The sequence below is a fragment of the Etheostoma spectabile genome, chromosome 17 (genome assembly GCF_008692095.1).
Source record: "Etheostoma spectabile isolate EspeVRDwgs_2016 chromosome 17, UIUC_Espe_1.0, whole genome shotgun sequence".
NCBI classification, from domain to species: domain Eukaryota; kingdom Metazoa; phylum Chordata; class Actinopteri; order Perciformes; family Percidae; genus Etheostoma; species Etheostoma spectabile.
The window spans coordinates 4,050,498-4,058,684 of record NC_045749.1 but is presented as its reverse complement, the minus strand read 5'-3'; the positions used below and the strand labels follow the sequence as shown (position 1 = coordinate 4,058,684).

Below are 8,187 nucleotides of genomic sequence, written 5' to 3'. Positions count from 1 at the left end.
GGTATTGCTGCATTTACTTGAAGACCCAGTCACACATTTCCTTCCCACCACAGGCAGCAGAGGCTGATCTAATAGTTGTTTTCAGAGATTTCCATCAGTTTACAGACATTTGTGCCCACCCATGTCATTTTCCTCCATCAGGCTTAGACATTTGTTTTAGCCTCTTTTACTCATGTAGGCATGCTGCTGCATGCACATCCATCAGGGATGCTGAGGGGACTAATGCTCGGCTGTGCCGTTTTCTGTGAAGCATGTCCAGAACAACGTCGACATAACTTGGAAGTCCATTTTATTGGTCCGTTCTCTGGCCAATAAAATGGACGATTTACGATTATCCATCACAAATGACAGACGGATTATGGACTCAAACGTTATGATCTTTACTGAAACATGGCTAAAAAACAGCTGCCCGGACAATGCTATCCAGCTAACTGGACGCCATACACACCGAGCTGATAGGATAGCAAATGACTCTGGTAAGACCAGAGGCGGAGGTTTGTGCATGTATATTAACAAAGCTTGGTGCACAGACTCTGCTACTACTGAGAGTCAATGCTCAGAGAATGTGGAGTTTTTAATGGTCAAATGCAGACCTTATTACCTCCCAAGGGAATTAAGTACGATTATCCTCACTGCTGTGTACATCCCCCCAGATGCTAATGCTAAGCTAGCCAACAAAGAACTCTACGTGGCCATTAGCAAATATCAAAACAAACACCCAGAGGCTGCCTTTATTGTTGCCGGTGACTTCAACCACTGCAACTTGAAGACAGTCCTCCCCAGATTCCACCAACATGTCTCCTGCCACACCAGAGGAGACAAGACCCTGGATCATGTCTATTCCAATCTGGCTGGAGCTTACAAGGCGACACCCCTCCCCCACATCGGACAATCAGACCATCTCTCCCTGTTCCTCACACCTCGGTATTCACCACTTATCCAACGTGTGAAACCTACTGTGAGGACATTAAAGGTGTGGCCAGAGGGCTCAGATGCTGTGCTCCAGGACCGGTTCAGGAATACAGATTGGAACACCTTCTATCACACAGATTTGGATCGGTACGCCTCATCCGTACTGGACCACATCTCTGCTACCATTGACTGTGTTACCACCCATAAACGCATCACCATGTACCCCAACCAGAAACCCTGGATGAACAGAGATGTTCGTCTCCTGCTGAAGGCCCGCAACACCGCCTTCAGGTTAGGGGATGCACAGACCTACAGTGCAGCCAGGGCTGAGCTGAAGAGGGGAATCAAGAAGGCCAAACACCACTACAAATGGAAGGTGGAGGACCACTTTTCCAACTCAGACTCCCGACGTATGTGGCAAGGCCTTCAGATTCTCACAGATTACAAGAACACAAACACCTGCCCCGTCTCCTCTGATGTCTCCTTCCTCAATGAGCTTAACATCTACTATGCTCGTTTTGAGAGAGGGAACACCACATCTGCAATCAAGGCAGCCACTACAACAGACCAACCGCCACTGACTCTTCTCTCTACTGACGTAGGAGCGGCCCTGAGCAGGATTAAACCCAACAAGGCTGCGGGTCCTGATGGCATACCGGGACGTGTCCTCAGAGCGTGCTCTGGGGAATTGGCAGGAGTGCTGACGGACATCTTCAACCTGTCCCTGGCCCGCGCTGTGGTGCCGACCTGCTTTAAGACTACCTCCATCGTCCCAATTCCCAAGAACTCCAACCCAACCAGACTCAATGACTACCGCCCGGTAGCTCTTACCCCCATCATCACTAAGTGCTTGGAGGGGCTGGTCCTAGCACATCTTAGATCCTGTCTACCCCCCACACTGGACCCCCACCAATTTGCATACAGGCAGAACAGGAGCAGAGAGGATGCTATTTCTGTAGCACTGCACTCTGTCCTTTCTCACCTGGACAGCAAGAACACTTACGCCAGAATGCTGTTCTTAGACTTTAGTTCAGCATTTAATACTGTAATCCCATCACAACTCATTACCAAACTCACAGACTTCGGCATCAGTTCACTCATGTGTAACTGGTTGCTTGATTTCCTGACCAGTCGACCCTCAATGTTCGGCTGGACAACCACACCTCATCCACCATCATATTGAACACTGGAGTGCCACAAGGTTGTGTGATTAGTCCCTTCCTCTACTCTTTCTCACCCACGACTGCAGACCTGTCCATGGCTCCAACGCCATTATCAAGTTTGCAGACGACACCCGGTGATTGGCCTCATAGAGACAACCATGAGGTTGTACAGGGAGGAGGTGGACCGTCTGGCTGACTGGTGCGACAAAAACAACTTGCAGCTGAACACTGAAAAAACCAAGGAAATCATTGGATTTAGGAGAAACGCTGACCTACACCCACCATCCACACAAGGGGACAGCGGTGGAGCGTGTGGACAAGTTAAGTTCGGGGTCCACATCTCTGAGGACCTGAACTGGACGACAACTGCTCCAAACTCATCAAAAAAAGCGCACCAGCGCCTGTTCTTCATGAGGACCCTGAAGAAGAACCATCTGTCCTCAGGGATCCTCAAAAACTTTTACCGCTGTACCATTGAGAGCATCCTCACTAACTGTTTTACTGTTTGGTATGGGAACTGTTCTGTCGCCGATCGGAAGGCACTGCAGAGGGTGGTAAAAACTGCCCAGCACATCGCAGGGGTACCACTCCCTACCATCAAGGACATCTACAGGAAGCGGTGTTTGAAAAGGGCCGGGAAAATCACAAAGGATTCCACTCACCCTGCACATACACTCTTCTCCCTCTTGCCTTCTGGGAGGCGTTACAGAAGCTTACGGACCAGAACCACCAGGCACCGGAACAGCTTCTTTCCTACAGCTGTCACGCTTCTGAACGCCTCCTGATACAACTATAAGAATGGCAACCCCCCCGTCCACCCATACAATAATAATATATGGACTGCCCTCACACGCACACACATACCATGGACTGTCCCACACATACACATATGTATATAATCGTATTATATATGTAAATCAAATCTGCCATTATTATCTGTTTATAAATCCGCTAATACATATTAAATTTTTACTAACAATCCTTTTACTAACTCTCCTGTATATTCTGTATATTCTGTATAATCTGTGCATAGACCTCATATGTTATATTTAACATACATTTATAGTCCCTTACAATATTTATTTTTGCTTATACATATACTTTATACTATATATAATCTGATAAATCGTCATAGAGCTCCAATTTATTTTAATATTTTTACACAACATTTAAATTTCCTTACTATATATTTGCTTATACATAAAATTATAACAATATTATACCCTGTATAGCATCTGGATAGATGTGGATCACATTTCGTTGCTTGTACTTGGTACAGTGCAATGACAATATAAGTTGAATTGAATTGAATGAAACAGGTGATAATAGCTAGGGATGCATCGATATAATCCCCCTGGAGTACGAGGGTGTTTTCAGTTTGTTCAGTTTCAGTACTGTTTGGAAGACCAAATAATCCTGCGCACAGTCGATCACTTCATTCACAACATACCTAAGCAAAATAAGAAATGTATGTCCTATTCAGCTAACTGCAGATTTAACAGTATTAGTGTATAATGTCAGCCAATCCACACAAAAATGCAGTACAGAAACAACAAACAAGGAGTGAGGTAATTTAGAAATAGTCCCATTTAGAATGCATCATGTTCAGTTCTTTGAAATCAGATAAGGTTTTGCCACAAAAACACTTATGTGGAGTATGCCTTGGTGAAAGTGCACCCATAAAACATATCAATATAAAATAAACAACAACTACAAAAAAAAAAAAAATCATCTTCAAATAATTGACATCTGCCTAAAAAAAAATATCCAGCATCGGTAGGGCTGTTCTTCAGAGACTTGCTAATAACGAGTGAACATGCTGCAATCCTTCTCCACCACTTACATCACTACATGCCACAAAGTATTACCAAGAAATGTCAAAGGTGTGTAGGGTTTCCTGACATCTCAAATAATTTCTTGGTTGTTTCACTGCCACCGGGACTTTATAACTGCTGTCGATAAATCATCAGGTGAACAAAGCAACTCTCAACTGGAAATAATTTTCAGCATACACAGCTGAGAACACAATGAGGCAACACTGATTAGCACAACCTACTTTTTCTGTTAGCCAAATAATGGCAGGACTCTGAATTAGACAAGGGCTTTTAGTCAAAATATGGAATGCCGTTTTATTCAAAATAAACTGAGGCGTTGTTAGGTGAACTAGCGGGCAAACAACGGCTCTAATCCACATTAAACTGAACCCCAGAATTTACCCCAATTATACCCCAGAATAGGTGAGTGGGTGCTGTGCACTGCAAACTGCCGGTCGTGTTGCTGTCAGGTCAGCGCTAGTTGGTGGTTCAGTTCCCCCAGAATAGGTGACTGTGCGCTGGGTAGAGCCCTGCGAGCTGCTGGTCATGCTGCAGTCAAACTTTGGCAGCCTGTTTTGCCCACTGCTCTGTTCTGAATGTGAGAAATAGCCCCGCCCCCTGGTGAAGGCTGGGGGTGTGGCCTTGACCAACTGCCACTTTGATCGTTTGAAAGCCAAGATGTCTCTCTCTCTTTCATGGGCGGGCAAAGCAGAGAAAGGTGAGGTAACTTTGCTCCTTATGATCTCATAAGGGTCAAGATTCCAGATCGGCCAAATGAGCTTTCATTTTCTCAAAAGGCAGAGCAGGATACCCAGGACTCGGTTTACACCTATCGCCATTTCGACCATAGGCAGGCTGGGGGAACTCATATTAATGTTAAAAAAACCTCAAAGTGAAATTTTCATGCCATGGGACCTTCACAAAAGTAGTAATGACTTTTACCAATAATTACTTCTTCCACCAGTAAATTGCTGTTAAAAGACAAAAAAAACAATGAGAAAAGGGCATTTTACAATAACTTTGAATGCACCAAGAGGTTTACCAGTTTTAAGTTAACGCAACAAGAGGACGTTACCCCATGAGGGAATGTGGTCCTAATAGCGACATGGTGCGAAGAGAGCACCATGAATAGCGTGGAGGACTGAAACCAAGAGACGGGCCGTCTGGAGCTGGAGCCTGCCCACCAAATATCAACAGTCATCACCAGTATTACAAAAAGGGCTAAAAGGTCCTACTTCAACGGTTACAGCCACTCACATACACAATGATTTCTTTGGCTTTTAAACTGGTTATGATTGTTTTATTCTTTTTAGTCAGTCGCACAAAACAGCTTCTGAATGAACATGTAATTGAATGTAATCCTCTTTGCAAAATAGTTTCAGTCAAACACGCCCTATAACCCCATCTCTCGCCCTCTCTCTCTCCCTCTCCCCATAAAGGTCATGGCTCTCCCTCTCTGTTACCCCAGGGCATCACTAACAGGTTTGACAAAGCTGTCAGATATTTTAAATCTATGTATGCATGTGTATTATGTCTCCCAGCACACCTTTGTACAGCGAAGTAAAACTGCCAACAGTGTGGACTAAGATTTTGTTTTCAAAACTTGGAGGGGAAAAAAGAAAAAGTGTTTTTCAAGGTGTTAATAAATTCCCAAGGTAATTATAAAGTGCTCATGATTACAATAGGCCTACTTTAATAGTATACTGTCGCTACTTCAATTTAGTTGGGCCCATGCAGTGGATTAAACAGAATTTTAACAAATAACTGATCTTAAACAAGGGATACATGGGGCCAACATGTGCCTGAGACAAAGAACACGACCTACAGGCAACTGTAGAGCCTGAGCCATAAGATGTTGGGCCTCCATGTGACATTGAGAGCCTGAAAATCTCACACTTTGACGTGACAAAGTTTACAAAATGGAGAAAGCCCATTGCCCATCATAGAGGAAAAAAAAAAAAAAAAAAAAAAAAAAAAAAGCACCCAAAAATGTCAGAAAAAGTGACAAAAAAAAAATCATCGGCAAAGTTACATTGGAAAAAAAGTCACAAATGGTCCAATAAATAGGACAATGTCAGAAAAAGCGACAAAAGCCAGGTAGGCTAAAATGTATTGGGAACCTACAGAAGATTGTGATATGCGGGCCGGATCATAATCTGCGAGGGGCCAGATTTGACCCAAGAGCCTTGAGTTTTGACATGTGGGCGAGAGGGTTTCTGGGCAGAGACATTTATGTGCATTTTATCAATAAGTGAAGGCTAATGCTGCCATTGTTTTGCCATTACCGATTTTGATCAATAAATGCACGTTTGATTTATTAATCTGAATTTGTAACCGCCGAGTCCAATCCATTTCTGTGAAAGCACCACTGATCACGGTGCATGGTTGATGTTGTTAATACTGTAACTTGTGAAACTGTAAATGACATTGCTACGCCTTCCACAGAGTGTACTGTTAGCGATAGAATAAGCTCCGTTGGGCCGTCTGTTCATAGCCGGCGAGAACACCACCGTCTGTGAGGGTACTGCAGATGGTCTGTGGAAAAGTAAAATAAAATAAGGTTTTTAACCTTCATTTACATTACAAGGAAATTCCCATAATCCCAATTAGAAATGTAAACTATATACAAGTGTTCTTATTACAGTATTTATTTAATACTCCATTGCTATGGAAATAAGCCTTTTTTCAAATGAACCCGATTATTCCCAAAGGCACTTGAGTAAGTAAGTAAGTAAGTAAGTAAGTAAGTAAGTAAGTAAGTAGTAGTAGCCGTTGTGTGTAGTAAACTCTTATAACAAGCCTGTTGTACTGATGCAATGACCAGTTATACTTTTAGTGCTAGTAATCCTATTAAGAAGAGGTGCGGATTAATTCAGGTAGGACTGTGTGTAGACATATTTTATTTTGTGTATTATGAGGTGGCCCGTGAAAATTCTTGATTACAAGTAGTTGTCCACACAGACAAAAAGTTTGAAAACCCCTAACCTAACACATTGTGTACATATTTAAAGCTGCAAAGTCATGTACTAGTATGTACTGTTATGATTGTACTTACTCCAAGATAAATAACTGTTGGAATACTTATATACCCCACATCAAATAGTCAGGATTAAGATTAATGGCATTATAAAGCAGCAATATATCAATAGAGTTCAAACCTGTAATTATTCTGTATGTCCCAATGCAGCTACTTAGAATAATCTACAGAGCAATCTACAGAGCTCACTGTCCTCAGGTACCGAATTATTAGCAAACATTTTCTCACTTACACATTAACATACATTTTTCTAGCTTTGCACGGTCTCCACCAGCTCCTTTGAAAAATATTTGGCTATTTAGCTTCTAAATGCTCCATTCCATCAGCTACACACCCACATCTGTCATCTGGCGCTGGCCAGGGAGGTTTTTTTTCTTCTTGAAAACAGAATCCTGATGTGGCTGGAGATGGTGTTGATGAGATTGGTGAGAATAAACCAAATACAAGTTTCTTTTAGCTATTTTTTGAACTGCCCTTTGTTCATTTTATTTTTCCTTTATGTAAAGCACTTTGAATTCACTTGTTGCTGAAATGTGCTGTACAAATAAAGCTGCCTTGCCTTTTTTCCCCCCTTCCGCAAAATATAAAAAACAAAAACAAAAAAAACAGACACTTTGATAAATGGCAAAATTGTGGTCGCAATCCAATTTTTTTTTTTTTTAAATTAAAGTCACAATTCTTTTGAAGTATTTATTCTTACAGTTTGCATTTTTTGGATGATAAGGCAACTATGAAGGGTTAAAAAGAAAGACTTCTGGCTTAACTCTTGTTCCACTGCGTGAGATTTTGCAATTTTATAGATTTGAATGGACTGACAAAAAGCCTCACTACAGATATGGGGGATGTGGTTGTTAAGCCACTCAGTGGGAAATTGCAACTAATGACAGCAGTTATTACAGAAAGGCAAAGACATCCCCAGAGAAGTACAGTCTCTGGGTATTACCGAGTACATCTTGATAAGAAAAAACAAAAACTAAGGTGAGGCAGTCTAAGTAGTGAGTGTCAGAATACCGTTAAAACAACACACAGGCAGTGGCTTTGTTCACAGTAATAATGCAACTAATGCTGCATTCAGGAAGACGATTATTAAGCTGTTAAATACTCCATTACTTAAAGATAAATCCCTTAATAAATGAAGCACTTAAGTTGCTACAACCTAACAGAGAGAAATAATGTTTTAATAAAATTAATTTTGCAGTTGCATAAAATGTATTTTAAACAGAGTGAGGATATGAATCATCTCAAATGTTGTGAAGTACTT

At 42.0% G+C, this 8,187-nt stretch overlaps 1 protein-coding gene across 1 annotated transcript in view; it reads right to left on the bottom strand.

The window, feature by feature from the left end:
- Nucleotides 1-8,187, bottom strand: part of b3gnt2b (UDP-GlcNAc:betaGal beta-1,3-N-acetylglucosaminyltransferase 2b) — a gene marked incomplete at its 3' end in the record, with an annotated part of 23,161 nt that overhangs the window by 8,301 nt on the left and 6,673 nt on the right. The gene's annotated exons all lie outside the window — the stretch shown is intronic.